This window comes from Giraffa tippelskirchi, chromosome X (genome assembly GCF_054371585.1).
Source record: "Giraffa tippelskirchi isolate mGirTip1 chromosome X, T2T-mGirTip1v1.2.pri, whole genome shotgun sequence".
NCBI classification, from domain to species: Eukaryota; Metazoa; Chordata; class Mammalia; order Artiodactyla; family Giraffidae; genus Giraffa; species Giraffa tippelskirchi.
In genome coordinates this window covers 41,264,113-41,290,598 of record NC_137289.1, presented here as the reverse complement: position 1 = coordinate 41,290,598, position 26,486 = coordinate 41,264,113, and the positions used below count along the sequence as shown (strand labels likewise).

Below are 26,486 nucleotides of genomic sequence, written 5' to 3'. Positions count from 1 at the left end.
TTATTTTGTAGAATTCTCAATTTTGCTCCATCCAGTATTTGCTCATGATGAATTTCATGTTTTGCATCTTTGACAGGAAAATGACAGAAATGATACTGTGTTCATATCATCTCATTCTATCAGGTGGTTCATGATTTCATTGTGTCCCAATATTGATGATATTCACTTGGATCACTTGATTAAAGTGGTTGCTGACAAGATTCTCCACTGTCAAGTTACTCTCCCCTATCTTGTATTTTAAAACATTTTTTTTGTATTTTAAAGTACGTAAATATTTTATTCCTCACCAAAATTAGGTTTATTAATTTATTTGTATCTATTTTATTAAGAGTCTCTTATTTTACTAAATGAATCATGATCTGTCACTATCATTATTTATTTTGAAGTTCACATTGTTCCAGCCTTGGACAGTGGGAACCTCCTTAAGCCTGGCTCTCTGTGCTTTTGCCATCTCCCCATCATTCTTTGACGGAGAAGGCGATGGCAACCCACTCCAGTTCTCTTGCCTGGAGAATCCCAGGGACGGAGGAGGCTGGTGGGCTGACGTCTATGGAGTTGCACAGAGTCGGACATGACCGAAGCGACTTAGCAGCAGCAGCATTCTTTGAAAAATTTGATGCTTTTGGTACAAGATATTCCAGGCTCATCTTGTACTTTTCCTGTCCTAGCCACGGAATTAACAATTTCTCCAAGAAGTCCCAAGTATTTTTAGTGGAAAATGGAATTTAGAATCCAATATATGAGATCTGTGTGTACTCATTATTTCCCAGTTCCTTTCATCAAGAGTCTGGGAAGTGTACACGTGTGTGTGCATGCCTGTGTGTGTGTGTGTATCCTCCCGATATAGCTCAGGCTCTGATATCACAAAATGCTGGATTGTCCTCAACTCATGTGAGTGCCTTTCTCAGCATATTCAGACTCTGACACCCACTCCAGGCAACCCTTTTATAAACATACCCCCCTTACCCTCCTTGCGCTTTGATACTCTGCACTGGCATACCCCCATGTGCAGATACTCTCCTTGTTCCACTCAGCCTCTAACTGCCCACACAGAGCTGGATCACTTCCATCCATGAATGCCCTCCTCACCTTGCTTGGCCTCTGACTTTCTACACAAACCTGCCTCCTCCTTGTGGATTTCGTCTTCTCTGGACTGAGGCTTTTACTCTGTATGCCTGGCCAGCTTCCTATTTAATATCCTCCAGATTAAACGGACTCTCATAGCAAGCTGCTCTGCTCTGTGAATGCCTCTTAATCCCACTTTGGCACTGATTGCCCATGACACATCCTAGCATGGATATCCTGTTTTCCCTGCTCAAATTGTGACATCTCATGCTACACACTTCCCTTCCCTGCTCTTGTGGATCTGGTCACTTCAACCTATTTGAGTTCTGACTCCCTATACTAGGCTATTCTGACTGCATGGATATCCTTATCACCCCTATTTCACTTCTAACATCTCACTCTGGCCCACTATGGCTCCATGACCCCTGTCACGGATACTTGTCTCGATCGATCTCACCTAATTTTTTGTGATGAGTTGCTCAGCAAGAGGGAGAAGGGGAAGAGAGAGGGGTGTTCTTGAATTGAATTTGAAGCATAAGTGAGCATTGCCTATCAAAGATAGATAAACCACATTTCAGGTAGGGAACTTACATGTGAAAAATGGGGTATAGAAAAATAATTCTTCGAGTTTATATTTTTTTCCAGAGGGTTACTAAATAATGCATCAACATTAGTTGAAGAAACTTTCTTCTCCCAGTGTAAAATGACACCTTCTATCTTTATCATATTCTTGATGTGTATGTGTGTCTATGTATCTTAGTCCATTTGGGCTGCTATAACAAAATATCAGGCATAGAGGTGCTTGTGAACAACAGAAATTTATTTCTCACAGTTCTGGAGGCTAGAGGTACAAGATCAGGGTAGCAGTATGGCCAGATGAGGGCCCTTTTCTGAGTTGCGCACTTCTCTCCTATAGGAAGTCTCCTGCGTATGAATAAGTTCCATTCTGAGAGTGCACTTTTAAGCCCAGTTTGTTGTAAGCCCAGCAAAGTTAGCCTTAGTACCCAAATAACAGAATCGGCTGTATTCTGCTGCTTTTTAAAAAATTAATTAATTTTTTTATTGAAGGATAATTGCTTTACAGAATTTTGTTGTTTTCTGTCAAATCTCAACATGAATCAGCCATAGGTATACATACATCCCCTCCTTTTTGAACCTCCCTCCTCTCTCTCTCCCCATCTCACCCTTCTAGGTTGATACAGAGACCCTGTTTGAGTTTCCTGAGCCATACAGCAAATTCCCGTTCCTTTCTGTTTGACATATGGTAATGTAAGTTTTCATGTTACTCTTTCCATATATCTCACCCTCTCTTCCCCTCTTCCCATGTCCATAAGTCTATTCTCTGTCTGTTTCTCCACTGCTCCCCTGTAAATAAATTCTTCAGTACCATTCCTCTAGATTCCATATATATGTGTTATGATATTTATCTTTCTCTTTCTGAGTTACTTCACTCTGTATAATAGGTTCTAGGTTCATCCACCTTATTAGTGAAGTGAAAGTCGCTCAGTCATGTCCAATTCTTTGCAACCCCATGGACAATACAGCCCATGGAACATTCTCCAGGCCAGAATATTGGAGAGGGTAGCCTATCCTTTCTCCAAGGGATCTTCCCAACCCAGGAATCTAACCCAGGTCCCCCACATTGCAGGCAGATTCTTTACCAGCTGAGTCACAAGGGAAGCCCATCCACCTTACTAGAACCGACTCAAATGTGTTCCTTCTTATGGCTGAGTAATATCCCATTGTGTATAAGCACCACAACTTCTTTATCCATTCATGTGTTGATGGACATCTAGGTTGCTTCCATGTTCTAGCTGTTGTAAATAGCACTGGAATGAACAATGGGATACATGTGTCTTTTTCAATTTTTGTTTCCTCGGGGTATATGCCTAGGAGTGGGATTGCTGGGTCATAGGGTATACTGCTCTTTTACACGTGCTTTCGGACATCCTGGGCTAGAAATAAATGTAGTGTTCTAGTGTACTCTATACAGTACTGTGCTGAAAAAAACACAAAAGCACAACCGTTTGTAGAGGATGCGCGCATGAGGCAATGTCTGCCAGACACGTGAATTAACTGACGTGACTGGACATGGGAATGCAAGTTTGAATCTTTGAAATTTCACAGTTTGAAGATTCCTATGTAAGGGACTTACTGTATTCTCACATGGTGAAAGGAGCTAGGGAGCTCTGTGAGTTCTCTTTGTAAGAGCATTAATCTCCATTCTTGAGGGCTCCACCCTCCTGACCTAAATATCTCCCAAAGGCCCCACCTTCTAATATCCTCACACTAGACATTAGGTTTACAACATGAATTTTGGGGGTGCCACTTTCATACAAAAGCTGTATGTGTGTGTATGTGTGTGTGTAGTTGAGTTGATTTCTGCTCTCGCTTCTTACCTCATGAGCTGTAAGTCTTACCATGTACCAGTACTAGTCGTATACCAGTACTTCTCTATGTAAGTATGTAGGCTAACCATATGCTTTAAAATATAGTAAGGACAACCTTCATGCTCATTCATCTTCTTTTTCAGAAATGTCCTGCCTCTTATAACATGTTTGTTTTTCCACATATATTATAGAATTAGCTTACTTCTCATACCAATCACATTAGTATTTTTTTGAAATCTCATCATAATTTTAGAATAATTTGGGGACAATTGATATCTGTATAAAATCTTTTCATACTCCCAAAAGATACATCTTTCCATTTCGTCATGCATTTCATTGTGTTTTTCAGTAGTATTTCAGAATTTTCTTCAAATAGCTGTTGCATATTTTTTATTTGTCCTTAAATGTATTCTTAATATTTATCTGTTTCTAGCTATTATAAATGATGTCTTCCATTATAAATGTAATTGGTTGTTAGTGTATAGGAAGACTGTTCTATATATTATTATTTTTATCCAGCCATCTAGCTCAATTCCTTTAAAATACAGCTGTCCCTCAATATCTCTGGGAGATTGGTTCTAAGACACCACTGCCAAAGATCAGATACCCAAATCCACAGATGTTCAAGTCTCTTATAATAAGAAGCATAGCATTTTAGGATTTGCATATAAACTGCCCATATCCTCACATATACTTTAAATCATCTCTAGATTACTTATACTACCTAATACAATGTAAATGATATGTAAATAGTTGCCAGCATGTGGTAAATTTGAATTTTGATTTTTGGAAATTTCTGGATTTTTTTAAATAAATATTTTTAATCCACACTTCGTGAATCCCTGCATGCAAAACCCATGGATAGGAAAGGCTGACTATATAGAGTACTTTTCTTTGGAGTCTCCTGTCGTCAGCAAATAATGTTAATGTTGCCTCCATTGCTCTATGTTTTAAAAATAAACTTTAAAAAACCTTAGAATGATTTTAGACTAACAAAAAAAGTGAAGATAGTTGCCATATATCAGAAAGTTCCAAAATATCACACATATTGTTATAAACTAGCATGCCTACTTTATTTCTAAGATTTGTCCTATTAAAATTTTCTTAGTTTTTACCCAATGTCCTTTTTCTGACCCAGGAACCCATCCCGGATCCCACATTGCATGTAGTAGATGTCTCCTTAGGCTCTTCTTGGATGTGACAATTTCTCAGACTTCCCTTATTTTTCATGACCTTGATAGTTTTGAGGAGTACTAGTCAGGTATTTTATAAAATGTTCCTCAACTTGGATTTGTCTGATGTTTTTCCTATTAACCTGGAACTATGAATTTTTTTGGGGGGGGGGTCTTCCTTTGTGGTTCAGCTGGTAAAGAATCCAACTGCATTGCGGGAGACCTGGGTTTGATCCCTGGGTTGGGAAGATCCCCCGGAGAAGGGAAAGGCTACCCACTCCAGTATTCTGGCCTAGAGAATTTCATGGACAGTATAGTCCATGGGGTCGCAAAGAGTCAGACATGACTGAGTAACTTTCATTTTCACTTTCACTTCATGGATTTTGGGGGAAGAAGACCGCAGAGGTTGAGTGTCCTTTTTACCATGTGATACGATCTACATGTCTTATCCCTGGTAATGTTGACCTTGACCACTGGGCTGAAGTAGTGTTTGTCAGGTTATTCCACTGTCAAGTTACTCTTTTTCCCCCTCGCCATATTGCTGTATTTTTTTGAATGAAGTCACTATGTGACTTTTTGAATGAAGTCACTCTTAAGGAATAGGGAGCTCCACCTCCTTGAGAGCACAATTACCTATGTCAGTTATCTGAAATTCTTTCGCGTGGGAAATTTGTCTATTGTCTCACATGTATTCAATCATTTATTTATATCAGTACGGACCCATAGATATTCATTTTATACTTTGGGATATAATCCCAAAAGATGACTAACTTAATTTATTACGTTGCTCGTCTTGTTACAGTTTTGGCCATTGGAAGCTCATTCCTGTCTTCTTTGACATAACTCCGTTACTTCAGGGCTTTTTTATTTTTTTAAAATTTTAAAGCACTTCCTTTTTGATACAGTAAGATCCCCCAGACTCCTCTTCTATATTTCCTCTCTGAGCCCTACAATCAGTAATTTCTCCAAGAAGCCTGGTTCCTTTTATTGGAAAAGAGGATTGGGAACCAAGATCTGTGCTTATTTCTACATCATTGTTTCTTTCAGATTTTGGGAGTATCATTTCTCTTAAACCCTTTCAGCTAAGAAGGCAAAGAAATATATGTATGTATACTCATGGGCCATCTATTTCACTGCTCAATTCAAGTATGCATGTGTAACAGTATCAGGATTGTTAACCTGTACCCCTACGAGAAAGAACACTATAAACTAGATTACACTGCTTTTATATTTTACTTTCAGTCTTGCAAACTCCATTCATTTCCGAAGTTACTTAAGTCAGGGGATCTTAGTGAGGTGGTTTCATACATTTGTAATATAATTCCATTCTTTAGTCAAATTCTGCATTCTATTCTTGATGTCAGTTTTTTTTAAATATGCATGCATTGCTTTACTTTTTGTGCTGTAAGGTTCTTCTGGTTTTGACAAATATGTAGTGTCATGTATCTTCCATAACATCATACAGAATAGTTTCACTGCCCTAAAACATCCTTTATGCCTGGAGAAGGAAATGGCAACCTACTCCGGTATTCTTGCCTGGGAAATCCCAGGGATTGAGGAGCTGGTGGGCTACTGTCCATGGGGTCTCAAGGAGTCACACACGACAGCGACTGAGTACAGTCATTTTTAAGAACAGTGTTGGCCACACAAAACACATCAGTGGCTCCTAGTTTGTGGCCTCTGGTTTAATATCTTACTTTCCCACTTGTCCCTCTGCTCCATAGGGGTACATGCCCATGGGGCTGCTCTGCTCAGCCCAGTGTTTGGATTCAACAAATGGAATAATGAAAATCGAAAACGGACCCACCCTCCCAGTAGAGCACCAGGTTCAGAAAGAATACATTGGCATGGAAATGGCATTCTGTCACTCCCCACCTCTTTTTCAATTGCCCTCTGGAAATTTCGCTATTTCCCTTTAAGCCCTACTCCCAGTTGACCCCTGCAAGCCTTCTTACCCTCGGCCCTGAAGTCATCACAATGGCCACATGGGTTCTGGTGGGGGCGGGGCCCTCTATGACGTCACCAAGGGCCCAGCCCTGGCTGGTCCTCAGTCTCCAGGTGCCAGGGCAAACCAGCGCACCAGGAGCTGTTTCCTCTCGGCTCACATGTGGTCCATCAAATGGTTCCTGTGCTTTTCCACGGGTGTTACCTGTGTCTGCGCCTTAATGTTTACTTCTCTGAGAGAGAGAGCCGAAGAAATCCAGGGGAAGATGCTCTGCGGAGGATACAGTCTAATTCAGCAAAATCAACCAGAGCATGCCCGAGACTGGCTTAAGATCATGTTTCCCTGGCTTTTCTTCATTGTGCTCATGTATGTGACAGTGAAGTTGATGGGAGAGAGTGGTGAGAGTAATGTGCAGACTCCTCCTGCCTGTCAGGGCGGTTCATTTGGCTCTCCGGGACAGAAAAAGAAAAATGCTTCCCCAGACAAAGACTATATGTTTGCCACCTTAACCCAGCTGGAGATGGACCTTGTGAAATTTGTGTCCAGGGTGCGGAATCTGAAACTTGCCACGGCAACCTGCAGTAACCTCAATGCTCCCAATGTCGAGGTTCCTGCAGACGCACACAATAACATTACACTGTATGAACTCTGGTGCGACGAAGACTCCGATTGAGTGGATTTGTATGTCAGAGTAGGAGAGGAATTGTTGATTGTTGACATACCTTATCCAAACTAATAAAACTATTCTGAAGCAAAAGAAAAAAGCCTCTGATATTTTTTATTTGCTCTACAGTTTGACCTTTTCCAGAGTGTCGTATAATTGGCAGCATGCAGTGTATAACCTTTTCCAGACTAGCTTATTTTACTTTATAACATTCATTCAGATTTCATCCATCTCTTTTTGTGATTTGCTAGCTAATTTCTTTTTATTCTTGAATAATATTCTGCTATGTTGATGTACCAAAGTTTGTTTACCCAGTCGTCTACTAAAGGACACTTTGGTTGCTTCCAATTTGTGGGTGAGAGAGAGAGAGTATGAATTAAGCTGTTATAAAATTCATGTGCATGTTTTTGTGTGGGTATTAACTAGCAAATCATTTGATGAGCAGTCTAGGAGTGTAATTGATAGATCATGTGGTATGACAATGTTTAGCTCTGTAAGAAATTGCTTCCAAAGTGATTCTACCATTTTGCAATCCCACTAACAAGGAATGAGAGTTCCTGTGGTTCCTCATCTTTGCCAGTAATTGGTTTGTCAGATTTTTGTATTTGACCATTCCAATAAGTGTGTAGTGGTATCTCATTATTTTAGTTTCACCAGTCTACTCTAAAAAGTTATCTTATTTCCGTATTTCCATTGCAGCATTTCCATTGTGTTTTATTACCATAAATTCTTCAGGAGTTTTATCTTTAATCTGAGGTTTAAATAGATCTACTGCTCAGCAGAACTTCTGCTGCTGTTTATACCATCAGTGATTATTTTGCTTAAATAGTCTTCTAATAATATTTTCATGAAGGACTCATAACTTGAAATCATGTATAACACTGAGCACGTTTTTGAGAGAGGGCAACAGGCAGGAAGGCCAGGGGTCTCCAAATGGAGGAAATAGGCTGCAAGTGTCAAACATTTTATCTCTCTTAAGCGGCAGGAAAAAACAAACTAGCGATATTTTTTCCCTTCTCTATACAAATTTGAGAGGTTTCTCTTAAAATACTGTGTTGCCATGACACCTGGTTTCAGCTGAAGTTAACTACTCTCAAACTTTGAGTTAACCAATGCATTTTTCTTATGGAAATGTTTGTCTTAAGCTATGTTAATGTACTGTGCATTTACCCCAAACACTGTCTTTCGCCTAAGGCTCAGAACCTACTTGGCAAACCAGTATGTTATACTCAGACATTGTTCCCCTAATCTATGTAAATGAAACTATTTGCATGATCTGCCTTTCTGCAAAATTCAAGTCAATCCTTTTATGGCCTGGAATGTCCGGTGCCCAGATTATTCGAAAATACATCTTATGGATGAGGGGTGTGGTGTCACTCTGAGTTGAAGACATTCCTTTCTTACATTAACAAACTGCTAGTGACTATATAACATCCAGCTGAAGACTAGCAGGGAGGTACTCTTTCTGCCCCCTTCTGATGCCTATGTCAGCTTTCTCTATCTCCTTTATACTTTAATAAAACTTGATCACACCAAAGCTCTGAGCGATCCAGCCTCGTCTCTGGCCCAGGATTGAATTCTTCTCCTCCAGAGGCCAAGAATCCCGGCCGTTTTTCTGTGGCTCAGCAACACCCTTTCATCTTGCGGGCTCGTCCGGAATTCTTCACCACAAGGTAAGGATGCTTAGAGCTCTAGTTCTTTGTTCTCCGAGCGAACACGTTTTCTGCTGTACTTTACTAACTCTACGGCGTGCTTGTGTGAATCTGCGTGAAAGAAGTGAGGAGCCCTGCTCTGCGGTTCCGCGGTGACCTCATACGGCTTATGGCAGAAACCTGTCGGGGGTTTATACCGACCTGCCAATGCCAAGAGGCACCCAGTGTCTCCTTTGGGGACCGAGCAGAAATGGGCAAAGCGTGTGGACCGAACTCTCCTTTCTCGGTCAAACTTTTCGGTCTCTTTGACCATTTCATAGCTCCTTGGGAATTAGAAGTACTAACCTATCTGTCGGGTCATAGACTTTCAAGGGACTTGTGATCTATGCTGTTACTGTGTACTGTTCCTTGGGTCCCAAACTTGAGGTTGGTAGTCAGCAAGCGCCTAGCCTCGCTAGGAATCGAAAGTTTGGAAGCTAGATGGAGCTCTAGCTGCGGGAACATCTCTGAGGTTAAAAGTTACTCAGATTGGAACTGCAATGGATGTTTTTTCCTTTGGTAACACTGGCTCTTAGTGGCCCAGACGAGGCTCTTATACTGGTGTGGTGATGCTTGGAAGGAACATCTCAGTTTTATGTGCGCATTGGTCTTATTGTGGTCAGGAATATATTCAGGGTCGTGCACAGGCACTCAGGTGACAAATGTCTCCTCCAGCGGTCTTGGTCTGGGAGGCATTCTGGAAGGTTACTCTGATTGCACCCCGGGTGGCATCAGAGGCAAGCAAGGTTTTAACGGCGAGGAGCTGGACGTCAGTCAGGGATGCCATCAGGTCTACCCCTGGTGCATCCCCACCCCGTCTCGGTGGTAGAACCGGGAGGGACGAGTACGGCGCCTGCGTCGGTAAGGGACAGACTAAGTCCGACCAGAAAAAGAAAAGCTTTGGTGTCAAGTCTGTCTACACCCCCATCTAGAGCAGGGAGGGACGCCTCCGAGAGAAAGAGGGCGCTGGTCGCTTTTTTTCTCTCTTACAGATGGGAGCTAACAATTCCAGCCTCACTCCTTTGAACTGTATCCTGAAAAACTAGGATAGATTTGATCCCCAGGGCTTAAAGAAGACACACCTGGTCTTCCTATGTGATACTGCATGGCCGCGGTACCCACTGGAGGATGGCGAACGGTGGCCAGTTGGAGGGTCTCTTAAGTATAATACTGTTCTACAATTAGACCGGTTCTGTAAAAAAAACAAGAGAAATGGGTAGAAGTAGCATATGTGTTGCCCTTTTTCTCTCTGCGAAATATGCCAGACTTGTGTCCTAAGGGTGTAGGTTTGGGTGTGACACCTTCAGCTCCCTCCTGTCCTCCTACTTTGCCCCCATACCCGGGGCTCCCAACTGAAAACCAGAACCACCCCCCCCCCGCAAGAAGGGCTGCCTTGGTCTCAGTGGAAACCCAAACTGAGATTCAAAGTGCCCATATAGAGGTCGAACCAACACCTGTCTCAGTACGACCTCAGACTACTTTGGTTTCAGTAGAAACTCAGACCATCGAAGTAAGAGATGGGATGGAAGACAGGAGACAAGGAGAGAAAGAAAATCAGGTTTCTCCAATCTATCCCTGGGATCTTCTGCGCAGAGCAGCCAGAGAGACTGAGGAACAGCGGCACAAGCTGTTGCCTCTTCATGAAGCACCCACCGGGAGAAATAATCAGTCTATGAGAGTGAATAAGCCTTTTTCTTATGAAGAAATACAAAGAATTAAGGAGGATCTGGGAGACTATTTAGAGGACCCAGAAAAATATATTAGAGCTTTTAAAGGTGTTACTTTGCTTTATGACCTTACTTGGAAGGATGTGATGTATATCTTGGGACACACGCTGACTCCCGACTCAAAGAGTCGAGTCTTGGAAAAAGCAGTTGCTTATGGAGATAAATGGCTTGGTAATGAATCAGTAGGGAAGAGGGAGGACGAAACAGCCGCTCTCCCCACTGAGAATCAGGCGGTCCCAACTATAGAACCAGATTGGGACTACAACACAGCTAAAGGAAGATGGGGTCAGAGTCATTTTGTCAGATGTATTCTTGAAGGACTCAGGCAGGCGCGTGCTAAGCCTTTAAACTATGGCAAATTGGCAAACATAAAACAGGAGGAAAAGGAAGCTCCTGGTCAATTCCTAGATAGACTGAGAGAAGCCCTTCGCAGATTCACTGAGATTGATCCCGAAAGTGAGGAGGGAAAAGCGATCTCAAAAGATGGATTTCTCACTCGGTCGGCTCCAGATATCCGCCGTAAGCTATTAAAACGGGCGTATGGACCTAACCAGTCTTTAGATAATCTGTTACAACTGGCTCAGACAGTCTATTATGGTAGGGAATATGAAGAAAAGAAAGAAAGGCAGAAAAAGACAAAGAAAAAGGCGGAAGCCTTCGCAATGGCTGTAAGAACTGTTCTTAAATAGCCTGAGAAAAATGCCCAGAGGGACCCAGGTGAAAAGGGATGGGTTTGCTCTTACTGTGGAAAGGAGAGGCACCTCAAGCGGGATTGCCCTCAGGCATTTAAGCCGCCCCCGGCTCCAGGTCCTGTCTGCAAAGGACCACACTGGAGGAGAGACTGCCCGCAGAGGCGTAGGTTTCAGGGGTCTGACTCTCAAGACAATCAGGACTGAAGGTGCCCGGGGGTCCCCACACAAGCTCCCGTCCTAATTACACCTGAGGAACCCCGGGTATTAATAACTGTGAGAGGCCAATCCGTCAATTTCCTTTTAGATACTGGGGCAACTTACTCCGTGCTTACTGAAGCCCCTGGCCCACTTTCTTCCCGATTCGCTTCCATAATGGGACTGTCTGGACGAGCCAAAAGGTATTACTTCTGTGTTTCTGTCAGTTGTGACTGGGATTCGGTGCTATTTTCACACGAGTTTCTGATCGTGCCAGAATCGCCCTCACCCCTTTTGGGGAGAGAGATACTGAGTAATGTCCATGCCTCTGTTTTCATGAATATGGAGCCCTCCCTTTCTCTCCCTTTAATTGAACCAAATGTAAACCCTAGAGTATGGGCTGATGGAAAATCGGTGGGTCGAGCACAAAATGCTATTCTTGTAGTTGATAAGCTCAAAGAATTGAGCACTTATTCCCACATAAGAAGCAGTATCCACTAAAACCTGAGGTTAAGGAAGGGTTAAGACCCATCATCGAAAATTTAAAGGAGCAGGGACTATTAATTCCCTGTAACAGTCCATGCAACACTCCTATTTTGGGTATAAAGAAATCAAATGGTAACTGGAGACTAGTTCAAGACTTAGGAATAATAAATGAGGCTGTAGTTCCTTTACATCCTGTGGTGCCTAATCCTTATACTCTATTGTCTGAAATTCCTGAACGAGCCAAATATTTCTCAGTAATGGATTTAAAAGATGCCTTCTATTCAGTGCCTTTGGCGGAGGAAAGTCAATTTCTATTTGCCGTTGAAGACCCTACGCAGCCAGCGTCTCAGTTAACCTGGACAGTTTTGCCCCAGGGATTTCGTGACAGTCCTCACTTATTTGGACAAAGTTTGTCCCGGGATCTACAACACTTTCATAGTTCTGGAGCGGTGGTGTTACAATATGTAGATGATATTTTGCTCTGTGCTGAGACAGAGGAAGCTTGTTCACAAGCCTCAGAAGATGTCTCAAACTTTCTGGCAGGCTGCGGTTACAAGGCATCAAGAGAAAAGGCTCAGCTTTGTCAACAATCTGTTAGATATCTGGGCCTAATCATATCAGAAGGGACTAGGGCCATAGGCCCCGAGAGAATTAAACCTATACTAAATCATCCCCTACCTATGACTTTAAGACAACCGAGAGGATTTTTGGAAATCACAGGCTACTGTCGCATTTGGATTCCGGGTTATGGGGAACTTGCCCGGCCTTTATATAAACTTATCGCTGAAACTCAGCAGGCCCAAACCGACAAACTGGTTTGGGCTCCAGATACTCAAAAGGCTTTTAAGGTTCTACAGGCGGCTCTCCTGCAAGCTCCCGCTCTGAGCTTGCCCACAGGGTCAGAATTTAATTTGTTTGTCACTAAAAGAAAAGGTATGGCCTTGGGAGTTTTAACACAACCCCGAGGACCTCACCAGCAACCTATTGCTTATCTAAGCCGACAATTAGATGTAATTTCACGTGGGTGGCCCCACCGCCTAAGAGTAATTGGAGCAGCGGCTTTATTAGCACCAGAAGCTTTAAAAATAATTAATGGATGAAACCTTACTGTACTGACTTCTCATGATGTGAGTGGAATCTTAAATTCTAAGGTTAATATCTGGATGACAGACAGTAGGCTTCTTAAATATCAGTCATTGTTGTTAGAAGGACCAGTAACTAAGCTTAAGGTTTGTGGGAATTTAAATCCTGCCACTTTCCTTCCTGAGAAGGAAAATGAAACACCAGATCGTGATTGTTCCCAATTTCTAACTTTAAACTATGCAGCTCGGGAAGATCTAATGGATACCCCATTAGACAATCCTGACATGGAAATATTTACAGATGGCAGTTCTCTTGTTCGAGATGGAAAGCATAAAGCAGGTTATGCAGTGGTGATGGCTGAACAGGTTTTCAAAACAAAATCTCTCCCCCAGGGAACTAGTGCTCAGTTAGCGGAGCTTGTGGCTCTGACCCGAGCTCTAGAGTTAAACAAAGGGCAGCGAGTAAATATCTACACTGATTCTAAGTCTGCTTATTTGACTTTACATGCTTGTGCTGCCATATAGAAAGAAAGGCAGTTTAACACAGCAACAGGAGAACCTATTAAACATTTCAGAGAGATCGGGAGACTTTTAACTGCTATATATTGTCCTAAGGAAGTAGCTGTTATGCATTGCAAAAGACACAACAGGGATGGGAGTAAAATAGCCCGAAGGTAATCAGCTGGCTGACGCCAGAAAAGCAGCACTTTACCCAATCCCCTTCACTACAGACGCCTTTGATCTGGACAGGTCCTGTGGAGCGGGAAAAACCACAATATACTGAGGAAGAATTAGAAAGATGAGAAAAGAGGAGCAAAGATTACTGATAAAGGATGGTTACAGTCCGAAGATGGATGATTAATAATTCCTGAAAATGCTCAATGGAAAATCCTTAAGGGTTTACACCAGAGTTTTCATTTGGGTGCAGAGAGTACTTACCAGATGGCTTCTCATTTGTTTGAAGGTAAAAATGTAATAAAAACTTGAGAGAACATTATCAAAAGGTGTGAGGTTTGTCAAAAAAATAACCCAAAGACTAAAAAGCTGGCAAAATCTGGATTACAACGAAGTGGAAAGTATCCTGGAGAGGACTGGGTGGGAAATTGATTTTACTCATATGCCAAAAGCTAATGGATATTTTTTTTTTTTTTTTTTTTTTTTTTTTTGCTAATGGATATTCTTGCTTACAAGTTTGGGTGGGTGGATACTTTTACTGAATGGATTGAGGCTTTTCCCTGTCTTAGTGAACAGGCTAAGGAGGTTATAAAGATTTTAATCCATAGAATTATCCCAAGGTTTGGGCTGCCACGGAGCCTTCAGAGTGACAACGGCTCCGCCTTTAAAGCTGCCGTAACTCAGGGGGTGTCTAAAGCTCTAGGAATAGAATATCACTTACACTGTTCCTGGAGACCCCAATCCTCAAGAAAGGTTGAAAAAGCTAATGACATTATCAAAAGACACCTGCGTCAATTAACTCAAGAGACTCAGGACAATTGGATTAAAGTCCTACCCATAGCTTTAATGAGGGCTCGAACTGCCCCCAAAAAGGAGGGACTGTCCCCCTTTAAATGTATTTATAGAAGGCGTTTCTTACGCACAGACATTGTTATAGACCCTGAAGCCTTGGAATTAACTAATTATGTAACTCGGCTCTCAGCTTTTCAACAGGCATTAACAGAACTCCGGGAGAGGACTCCTGACCCAGCCTCTGAGTCAAGCAAGCCTCTATTTGAGCCAGGAACTGAGGTCCTCATACAAACTTTGGGTCTGGTGGCCAATCCCTTGAGCCCCTCTGGGAAGGTCCTTGCCAAGTTATTCTTTCTTCTCCCACAGCTGTCAAAGTGCCAGGAATTGATTCGTGGGTACATCACACTCGAGTTAAGAGGTGGCACCCTGACCAGAACTAAGTGGCTTCATTTTATGTCTTGACTTTCTATGCTCTGACTTTGTACCTTTCAGATGGGCCTGATCATCTATGTGAGCCTACTTCTGCTGACTCCAAAGGTCCTGAGTCTGCCGTTTGATCCTCAAGATAATGCCTTCCTGTCCTGGGCTCACTCCTACGCTGCCTTTCATAATCGGTCTAACTGCTGGGTCTGCGGAGCACTCCCCTCTTCATCAGTGGAAGGCTTCCCGTGGTGGACATCTCCACTTCAAGGAAAAGACTTTCTCCAAGTCTGCGAATACCTTCGACAACAATCCTATGTGACGCCTCTTCTTAAACTAATGACATCTAACAACCCTAAAATGGACTGGTGCAACACTTTGTACCTTAACTATGGACATAACGTGACTTTTAATTTTGATTATACATTGTCTCGGTTTAATGACTCTTTTGCCACACATAAGGCAAATAGGTCTAGATCTAATGGCTTTTTACCTGATGTTTATCAAATATGGGATGAGGTTATATGGCTAACTCCTGAAAAAGGACGTCTAATATCTACTGCCCCTATATGCTGGGAACAAATACAGCCATCCCCGGAAGTTAGTCAACAACTTAATTATAATGATTGGAAACACTTGGGACTTTTGCCTCGGGAAATATGCAATGTAATCATTCCCGTGTTTTCCAACCCCAATTCAGGTCCTCCCTTTGTCTGGCCAGGCACTGATTGGGACTGGATATCTCAGTCACGCTGGCTTGCTCCAAACGGGACTTATTGGATATGTGGCTCTTACCTATGGGCATGGCTTCCCCCTGGTTGGACAGGGAGATGCACCCTAGGTCTCGCCTTTACTCACGGCTCTATCTTTTCAGAGCTTCCAAAAAAACCTGCTAATTTACCCCACCTTAAAACTCGGTGGGCAAGGTCTATATTTCACTGGTATGATTATTTGGCTGCAATGTTTGTTCCCTCTTTGGGAACTACAGACGTTATGCTACGAGTAGGTGCTTTGACTAATTTTACTCAACAGGCATTGCAAGATTCTCAAAAAGCTATTTCAGCTCTTAATGCTGAACAAGCACAAATTAGAAAGGTGGTTTTACAAAACAGATTGGCTTTAGATATTCGGAGAGCTGCGCAACGAAGAACTTGTGCCATTATTCATACCCAGTGCTGTACATATATACCTGATACGAGCACCAACGTTACTCATTTTGCTAAACACATGAACAAGATGATTGGGGCTATGGATACTCCTGGAGCCTCGATTGCCTCACTTTGGGAGACGTTAACTAGTTCCCCATGGGGGAAAACTAGTTTAATTACAATAATTCTGGTGATTTTGTTTTTGCTGTTTACTCCCTGCATCCGTAACTGTGTAACTGGATTTGTTTCTAGGTGCATGAGAGCTTTTAAGTTACAGATGGTGATGGTGGCTTAAATGCCTGCTACTGCTGCAGCTTCCTCCAACTACTATTCGGGGCCCCTGGATCAGACACCCTCAATATGAGAGTTAGGAGAATATGTTGCCTCAATAATTTAGGAACAACGCCCCTTGTCAGCTTGGAAGCAGTTATGGAACAAAAACGACATCCCTTTTCCCTAGGCAACATAATTCTCCTAAAAGAAAAGGGGGGAATGAGAGAGGGCAACAGGCAGGAAGGCCAGGGGTCTCCAAACGGAGGAAATAGGCTGCAAGTGTCAGGCATTTTATCTCTCTTAAGCGGCAGGAAAAAACAAACTAGCGATATTTTTCCCCTTCTCTATACAAATTTAAAAGAGGTTTCTCTTAAAATACTGTGTTGTCTCATGCATCGAACATGGAATGGTGTTCTGTTTCACATATGATAATATACATGTTTCAATGCTATTCTCCCAGAATGTCCCACCCTCAGGGCTGGGGCAATGGGATGACCCAGAGGGATGGGATGGGGAGGGAGGTGGGAGGGGGGTCCAGGAAGGGGAACACATGTAAACTCATGGCTGATTCATGTCAATGGATGGCAAAAACTGCTACAATATTGTCAAGTAATTAGACCCCAACTAAAATAAATAAATGTATTAAAAAAAAATACTGTGTTGCCATGACACCTGGTTTCACCTGAAGTTAACTATTCTCAAACTTTGAGTTAACCAATGCATTTTTCTTAAGGAAATGTTTGTCTTAAGCTATGTTAATGTACTCTGCATTTACCCCAAATGCTGTCTTCCGCCTAATGGCTCAGAACCTACCTGGCAAACCAGCATGTTAAACTCAGAATGGCACCAGACCCCTCATCCATAGGATGTATTTTCGAATAATCTGGTCACTGGACATGCCGAGTCATAAAACGATTGACTTGAATTTTGCAGAAAGGCAGATCATGCAAATAGTTTCATTTACATAGATTAGGGGAACAATGTCTGAGTATAAGACATTTCTTCCTTACATTAACAAACTGCTAGTGACTATATAACATCCAGCTGAAGGCTAGCAGGGGGGTGCTCTTCCTGCCCCCTTCTGATGCCTATGTCAGAAGCTTTCTCTATCTCCTTTATACTTTAATAAAACTTGATCACACCAAAGCTCTGAGCGATCCAGCCTCGTCTCTGGCCCAGGATTGAATTCTTCTCCTCCAGAGGCCAAGAATCCCGGCCGTTTTTCTGTGGCTCAGCAACAACCTTTCACTAGCAAGTAAGGTTCTTAAAGAAAAAATCATCACTGGGCTCCACATGTCACCCACACCAGGAAACTGAAAGAATCTTTGTCATTAAACACTTCAACAGGCAAAACCAAACCGTTACCAATATCTTTGGGCACATGGTGGTCAGGATGCAGGGGAGATCCAGGGATTTCTTAGAGATGAGCCCAGGGTCCTGTACAGACAGACAGAAAGTGCCCTGATTCCATCATCCAAGGCTTCCAGCAGGAGGCAGCCACACTGGAAGCCTTCTAGAAAAGGATCTTCTTTATCAGAATAAACATTGTTCAAATTGAAAGCATATTGGTTATTATTTGCCAACCTAAAATATTCTTAAAAGCCTGACCCCAGATCTTTGCAGTTCCCACTGGTTTCTTTGTGTTCAGATTGTCAGGGTGGAAACATTCCGTCATTTCAAATTAGTTTCTTCTAATTCTGTTATTGGCTATTATATGAAGGAAAGGTCACACTTGAAAAAATACATAAGAAAATTCCTGCAAAAAGATTGAGTCAAGGAGCCCATAAGCTGCATGAACTCTGCCTTCTAACAGTTTCAATTTCAAAGACTGACGGCAGAAGAAGAAGGGGACGACGGGGGGCGAGATGGTTGGATGGCATCACCGACCCAACGGACATGAGTTTGAGCCAACTCGGGGAGATGGTGAAGGACAGGGAAGCCCAGCGTGCTGAAATCTATGGGGTCGCAAAGAGTTGGACACGACTGAGTGACTGAACAGCAACAAGCAGCTTCAATTTTCTGCCTGGAGAAATCGGATAAAATAGGCATCCTGATTTTTTCACTTCTCTGTTCAAACTCTGCTACAATGAAATTGATATTCATATCAACATGTAAGGATTTCTGAGTTTTGAGATGTCACACCAAGGTAAGAGGTGCTGGTGAAAATAGAACGCTACTGGTAGGCAAAACATTCTTAAAGCTTTGTTTCAAATTGGATTTAAATACAACACTACATGGTTACATGAAGTCTGAACCGAGAGTCTAAATACAGCAGGCAGTATGTAAAAGCAAATTTGACATCCCGTATGTGGGAGTAAAAGCTACCGGTTTTTGCAGTAGTCATATACGGATGTGAGAGTAGGACCACAAAGAAGGCAGAGCACCGAAGAACTGATGCTTTCAAACTGTGGTGCTAGAGAAGACTCTTGAGAGTCCCTTGGACTGCAAGGAGATCAAACCAGTCAATCCTAAAGGAAATCAGTCCTGAATATTCATAGGAAGGACTGATGCTGAAACCAAAGCTCCAATCCTTCGGCCACCTGATGTGAAGAGCCGACCCACTGGAAAAGACTGATACTGGGAAAGATTGAAGGCAAATGGAGAAGGGGACGACAGAGGGAGAGATGGTTGGATGGCATCACCAATTCAGTGGACAGCAGTTTGAGCAATCTCCAGGAGATGGTGAAGGACAGGGATTCCTGGCGTGCTGCAGTCCATGGGGTCACAAAGAGTCAGACACAACTCAGCAACTGAACAGCAACAACCACGGGAGAGTAAATGTTTCTTGTCAGATCTGCAGCTGGTATGCACAAATTGGTTGACAGCACTCTCCAACATAGATTGTCTCCAAGTCTGATTAAGTGTGTCACAAGGGCATGAATCAAAGTGATGTATTCGTTCCAGGATGGAATAGAATGTTACTTGGAACAGTCTGTAAAACGTACACCGAGTCTGTAATCCACTCAAGATTTCAAAGAATAAAACATTTACCTGAAATTTAAAGCCTCTTGGAAAGTTGTGTTCTATCTATGAAAACATTTCATAGATTTCTTTTCATAATCATTTTTCACAGTGATATAACACTTTCACTCCTCAGTTGCTGATGTTATTACCAAGATAAACTTGTCCTCATGGGTGTGGGAGATAAAGTTGACCCATTGTGATTGTTCTCTGGTCAAATGACTCTCGCAATTTCTAATTATGTTCTACATCCACAATATTTCTTGTTATACCCATCAAAGTCTACTTCTCAGATCTTCATGTACACCAAATAATAGATACCTGGTGAGTTCAGATTATATTAAACACTCTTTCCACAGCTCTTCCCATGTCGATTGAATCAGAACAAGGTGAAGCAGGGAGAAGAGTTGAAATTTTCAATGATTTCTAAGGCCTCTAAAAAAAACATTAGACAGAAACCCTAGCCTTTACTGGTCTATACGAAAGAATCACAATGTGCCTGTTTCATGAAATTGCAACAACTGACTAACTAGAGTTGCAACAAGTTGGAGTTATGCTTGGAATGATTTGAGTTGAAACAGTTTGGATGTGGCCATGTGAGGATATATATAGGATGATACATACTTAAGGAGGTATCAACAAGTATGAATCCATAAATTGATAAGGTATACTTTGTAAACAAAGATGAAACATTGAATTTGTTTTCACTATCTGACCCTTCCAGAATTTGCCATCATCTACTGACTCCCCTGGGGACTTGGTTTATTGCCACCAGATTAAAACTAGTTACATGAATCGTGGTTAGCTTTGTTCTCTTTGTTTGAAATTGTTTATGTTTCTCTCTCCTAGTATACTCTTATAAAGGCCACGATCTTTATCACTTATTTTGTCGATAAGGTTGTCTCTTGCATTTTCCACTGTGTAACCATCTTCCATGTATACAGATATTGATATGTCTATGTATATAGATATTTATGTTTCTATGTATCTAGGTATTTATGTATCTATATATCTATGCATATAGACATTTATATATCTATGTACCTAGACATTTATATCACTATCAATCTGGACGTTTATGTATCTATGTACCTAGACATTTATAATTAAGTACACTTATGTATACACAAATAGATGTTTTACCAGTGTAACAGGGCCTGATAAAAAGGGAACGCTCCTACAAAAAGAGTCAGACATGACTTGGCGACTGAACAACAACAACAAAATAGAAAATACATTCCGTTCACCTGCCACCAACAACACATAGTATGTCAGTGCCACCACAGTATAAAATAAAGGTTCGTTTAAAAAAAGAATGCTCAGGGGGACTTCCCTGCAGTTCAGTGGTTAAGATTCTATGCTGCCAATGCAGAGGGCGAAGGTTCGATCCTTGGGCAGGGAAATAAAGATCCCACGAGCCGCGTGGCATGGCCAATAAATACATAAAATTATTAAAATAAATACATAAGAATGTTCAGGAAGAACACACAAGCTTTGGGGTGTTTCTTCAGGTACATTCCATATTAAATTACAGTCCTGAGTTAAAACTCGAAAGTTTTCATTGCCAAGGTTATCACAACTGGGCATGCAAGAATCCTGCCGCCTTGTGGCCATTCCCTGAAATAGCAACCTTAAGAGTTTTGCTTATGAGTACCTCTTTGTTGTTCAGTCCCCAAGTCGTGACCCACACTCTGTGACCCCATGGACTGCAGCACGCCAGGCCTCCCTGTCCCTCATGATCTCCCGGAGTTTGCTCAAACTCACGTCCATTGAGTCGGTGGTGCCATCCACACAATCTCATCCTCTGTCGCTCCCTTCTCCTCTTCCCTTTACGACCCCTCACCCCATGGTGGATTTGGGGCTGACCTCGCACCTCACCCCATGGGGGAGCTGGGGCTGACCCCACATCACCCAGTGGTGGAGCTGGGGCTGACCCCACTACTAACCCCACAGTGGAGCTTGAGCTGACCCCACACCTGACCCCACGGTAGAGCTCGGGCTGACACCACACCTCACCCAACGGTTGAGCTGGTACTGATCCGACACCTGACCCCATGGGCCGGCTGGTTCTAACCCCACACCTCACCACACGGAGGAGCTGGGGCTGACACCACACGTCTCGCCACGGATGAGCTGAGGCTCACCTCACACCTCACCTGTCGGTGGAGCTGGGCCCAACCCCACACCTCAAGCCAAGTGGATCTGGGGCTGATTCAACACACCATCCGACGGTGGACCTGGGGCTGACCCAACACCTCATATCATGGTGCAGCTGGGGCTGACCCCACACCTCACCCCTGGTGGGGCTGACCCAACACCTCACCCCACGGTGGATTTGGGGCTGACACCACACCTCATCCCACGGAAGAGTTGCAGACTGACCCCACACCTCACCCCATGGTGGAGCATGGGCTGACCCCACACCTCACCCCATTGTGGAATTGTGGCTGACACCACACCTAACCGCACGGTGGGGGCTTACCCACAACCTAAGCCCACAGTAGGGCTTACCCCACACCTCACACCATGGTGGACCTGGGGCTGATCCCATACCTCACCCCACGGAGGAGATGAGGCAGGAACCCACACCTCACCCAATGATGGAGTTGGAGCTGAATACACACCTCACCAATGGAGGGGTTGGGAAATGACCCCACATCTCACCCCATGGAGCAGTTGGGGGCTGTCCCCACACCTCACCCCATGATGAAGTTGGGACTGATCCAAAACCTCACCCCACGGAGGAGTTGGGGACTGAACCCACACCTCACCCCATGGTGGAGCTGGTGCTGACCTCACACCTCACCCCCAGTGGGGCTGACCCAACATCTCATCCCATGGTGCATTCGGGGCTGACACCACACCTCACTGCACGTGGAGTTGGGTGGACCCCTCACCTGACCCCAAGTGGATTTCCGCCTGATTTACACCTCACCCCACTTTGGGTTGGGGGCTGACCCCACACCTCACCCCAAATGGAATTGCTGGCTGTGGGTTGGGGCTGATCCCATAGCTCACACCACGGTGGAAATGGGCCTGACCCCACACTTTATCCCACGTGTGTTAGGGCTGACGACATACCTCAACCAACTGTGGAGCTTTGGCTGAACCCACAACTCACCCCAAGTGGAGTTGGATCTGACCCCACACCTCACCTCAAGGTGGACCTTGCGGTGATCCCACACCTCATCCCATGTAGAGTTGCACTAACCCCACACAACAACCCACGTGGAGTTGGCGGTTGATCCCACACCTCAGCCCACGGTGGACCTGGGTCTGATACCACATTTCAACCCAGGTGGAGATGGGGCTGACTCCGCAGCTCAACCCACATGGAGTTTTGGCTAATCCCACTCCTCTCCCCACGTGGAGCTGGGGGCTGAGCACACACCCCACCCCACAGAGGAGTTGGTCTGACCCCACACCTCACCACGTGGCGGGGTTGGGAGCTGACCCCACACCTCACCCAATGGTGGAGCTGGTGCTGACCCCACACCTCACCCCCAGTGGGGCTGACCCAAACATCACCCCACGGTGGATTTGGGGCTGACAACACACCTCATCCCATGGAAGAGTTGGGGACTGACCCCACACCTCAACCCACGGAGGACTTGTGAGTAGACCCCAGACCTCAGCCCACGGTGGAGCTGGGGCTGACCACACAACTCACTCCACAGTGGAGATAGGGCTGACCCCACACCTCACCCCACGGTAGAGATGGGCCTTACCCCACACCACACCCTACAGTGGAGTCGTGGATGACCACACACCTCACCCCATGGTGGACCTGGGGCTGACCCAACACCTCATCCCACGGTGGAATTAGGGCTGACACCACACCTCACCACTCGGAGGAGTTGGGGGCACACCCCACAACTCACACAATGGAGGAGTTTGGGGTAGACCCCAGACCTCACCCCTCTGTAGACCTGGGGCTGACCACACACCTCACCCCACAGTGGAGATGGATCTTACTCCATACCACACCCTACGGTGGCGTTTTGGCTGACCACACACCTCACCAGATGGTGGAGCAGGGGCTGACGGCACAACTCACCCCATGGTGGAGCTGGTGCTCACCACACAACTCACCCCATGTGGAGTTGAGACTGACCCCACACCTCACCACACATACAGTTGGTGCTGACCCCACACCTCACCCCTCGTGGGGTTGTGTGAACCGACACCTCACCCCACGTGGAGCTGGAGCTGACCTCAATCTCACCCCATGGTGGAGTTAGGGGCTGACCCCAGACTTCACCCCACAGAACAGTTGGGCTGACGCCACACCTCACCCCATGGTGGAGCTGGGGCTGAACCCATACCTCACCCCACGTGGAGTTGGGGCTGATCCCACAGCTCACACCACAATGGAAATGGGCCTGACCCCACCCCTCATCCCACACGTGTTAGGGCTGACGACATACCTCACCCTACTGTGGAGCAAGCACTGACCCACAACTCACCCCAGGTGGAGTTGGATCTGACCCCACATCTCACCTCAAGGTGGACCTGGGGCTGATCCCACATCTCGCCCCACTGTGGAGCTGGGGCTGAACCCACTTCTCACCCCAAGTGGAGCTGGGGGTGAAGCCACTCCAAACCCCATGGTGCAGCTGGGGCTGACCTCAAACAACACCCCATGTGTAGTTGGGGGCTGACCCCTCACCTCACCCCATGGAGGAGTTGGGGGCTGACCCACACCTAAACCCTTGGTGGAGCTGGCAGTGACCCACACCTCACCTCCCTGGATTTCGGGGCTGAGGCCACACCTCACCCTCTGTGTTGAGCTGACCCCACACCTCCACTCAGTTCCACCTAGAGATGATCCTCTACATCCCTCAGGTAGAAAAATGGATGAACTTCACAATTACGTCTCAGAGAGCCTGAGTCTGAGCCTACATCTCACCTCAAGTGTAACAGTGCTTGTTCCCACACTTGAGCTCCTTGGCAGCTAGGAGTCATCCTACAACGCATCAGTGTTGGGTGGAGCTGAAGAAGATCCCAGGGTGGATCACACACATCACTTCGGTTTACACTGGAGTTTTTACCTGTCACCTCAGGTTAACATGCAGTTGATCTCCCACCTCACCTTGTGCAGAACTGCAATTGATCCCACCCCAGTCACCGCAGGACGTCTGTCTCAGCAGCTGACTGACAGGACATCCAAATGGGCTCATCCCTTATCATTGTTGTTCAGTCACTGAGTCATGTCTGACTCTCTGCGACCCCATGGACTGCAGCACACCAGCCTTCCCTGTCCCTTCACTATCTCTCGGAGTTTGCTAAAAACTCACGTCCATTCAGTCGGTGAGGCCATCCAACCATCTCTTCCTCTACCCCTTATCATTTGCTGGTTTAAGTGACAAATGAGGGGAGACTGACATTTTGTTACCGTGCCTGCCTCCCGAGACAGGCCTGGAGGTACCTGAGCAACACAGCTTTTATTTAAGGTGAGTCTGAAGGCAAAGCATGGGGGACGAGGGGCGAGGGCGGGGGTCCAGTGCTGGCGTGCAGGCTCCGCCTCTGCTCCCCATGCCTCCGTCTATGATTCTGTTCAGCCAGAAGGAGCCCCGCGAGCTATGTGAAGAGAAACAGCTGCTCCTCCTTGTCCTTGTCCATCAGCTCGTGCTTGGACTGCTCCTCGGTCTTCAGGGCAGGTGGCTGAGACTGGCACACTAGCCTCTTGCACCGCTGAGGGGAGAGGACGCCGTGAGCCTGCACCCTGGCCTCAAGGTGGGTACTGAACCCTAACCCTAACCGCAAACCCTAACCCAACCCCTAACCCCTAACCCTAACCCTTTCTAGGACCTTGACACCACCTCTGACGGCTTCGTGGCGTCTTTCCTCTCTAGGACCGGACGCCACCTCTCACTGATCCCAGACGTCTTTCCTCTCTAGGACGGGACGCCACCTCTCACTGATCCCAGACGTCTTTCCTATCTAGGATGTGACAGCACCCGTCAAGACTCCAGTCTTTCCTCTCCAGGCCGGGTCGCCGCCTCTTATGGCTCCGTAGCGTATTTCCTCCCTAGGACCGGACACCGCCTCTCAGAGCTCCATGAAATCTTTCCTCTCTAGGACATGATGCCGCCTCTCAGTGGTCCCTCACGTCTTCCTCTCTAGGACCTGACGCCGCCTCTCACTGATCCCTGAGGTATTCCTCTCTAGGACCTGAGGCCACCTCTCACTGATCCCTGACAACGTTCCTCTCTAGAACGTGACACGGCCTCTCACATCTCCGTGCTATCTTTCCTCTCTAGGACATGACGCCGCCTCTCACTGATCCAGGAGGTCGTCCTCTCTAGGACCGGACGCCGCCTATCACTGATCCCAGACGTCTTTCCTCTCTAGGACTGGACGCCGCCTCTCACTGATCCCAGACGTCTTTCCTCTCTAGGACTGGACGCCGCCTCTCACTGATCCGTGACGTCATCCTCTCTAGGACTGGACGCCGCCTCTCACTGATCCCACACGTCTTTCCTCTCTAGGAGCCGACGCCCCCTCTCACTGATCCCGGACGTCTTTCCTCTCTAGGACTGGACGCCGCCTCTCACTGATCCCAGACGTCTTTCCTCTCTAGGACTGGACGCCGCCTCTCACTGATCCCAGACGTCTTTCCTCTCTAGGACTGGACGCCACCTCTCACTGATCCGTGACGTCATCCTCTCTAGGACCGGACGCCGCCTCTCACTGATCCCAGACGTCTCTCCTCTCTAGGACTGGACGCCGCCTCTCACTGATCCCTGACGTTGTCCTCTCTAGGACAGGACGCCGCCTCTAACTGATCACAGACGTCTTTCCTCTCTAGGACTGGACGCCGCCTCTCACTGATCCCTGAGGTCGTCCTCTCTAGGAACGGACGCCTCCTCTCACTGATCCCTGACGTCGTCCTCTCTAGGATGTGACACCGCCTCTCACGGCTCCGTGATGCTTTTCCTCTCTAGTACCCGTGCCCACATTTCAATGATCCCTGACGTCGATCCTCTCTAAAACGTGACACCGCCTCTCACATATCCGTGATATCTTTCCTCTCTAGGACCGGACGCCGCCTCTCACAGCTCCGTGATATCTTTCCTCTCTAGGACATGACGCCGCCTCTCACTGA

At 45.4% G+C, this 26,486-nt stretch overlaps 1 long non-coding RNA gene across 1 annotated transcript; it reads right to left on the bottom strand.

The window, feature by feature from the left end:
- Window positions 1–24,764: 24,764 nt before the first annotated feature.
- LOC145537086 (uncharacterized) lies at window positions 24,765–25,381 on the bottom strand. The gene is made up of 2 exons (XR_014076185.1): window positions 25,293–25,381; window positions 24,765–25,072 (listed from the first exon to the last, which is right to left on the bottom strand). It is a non-coding gene; the product is annotated as an uncharacterized LOC145537086 (long non-coding RNA).
- Window positions 25,382–26,486: the final 1,105 nt, after the last annotated feature.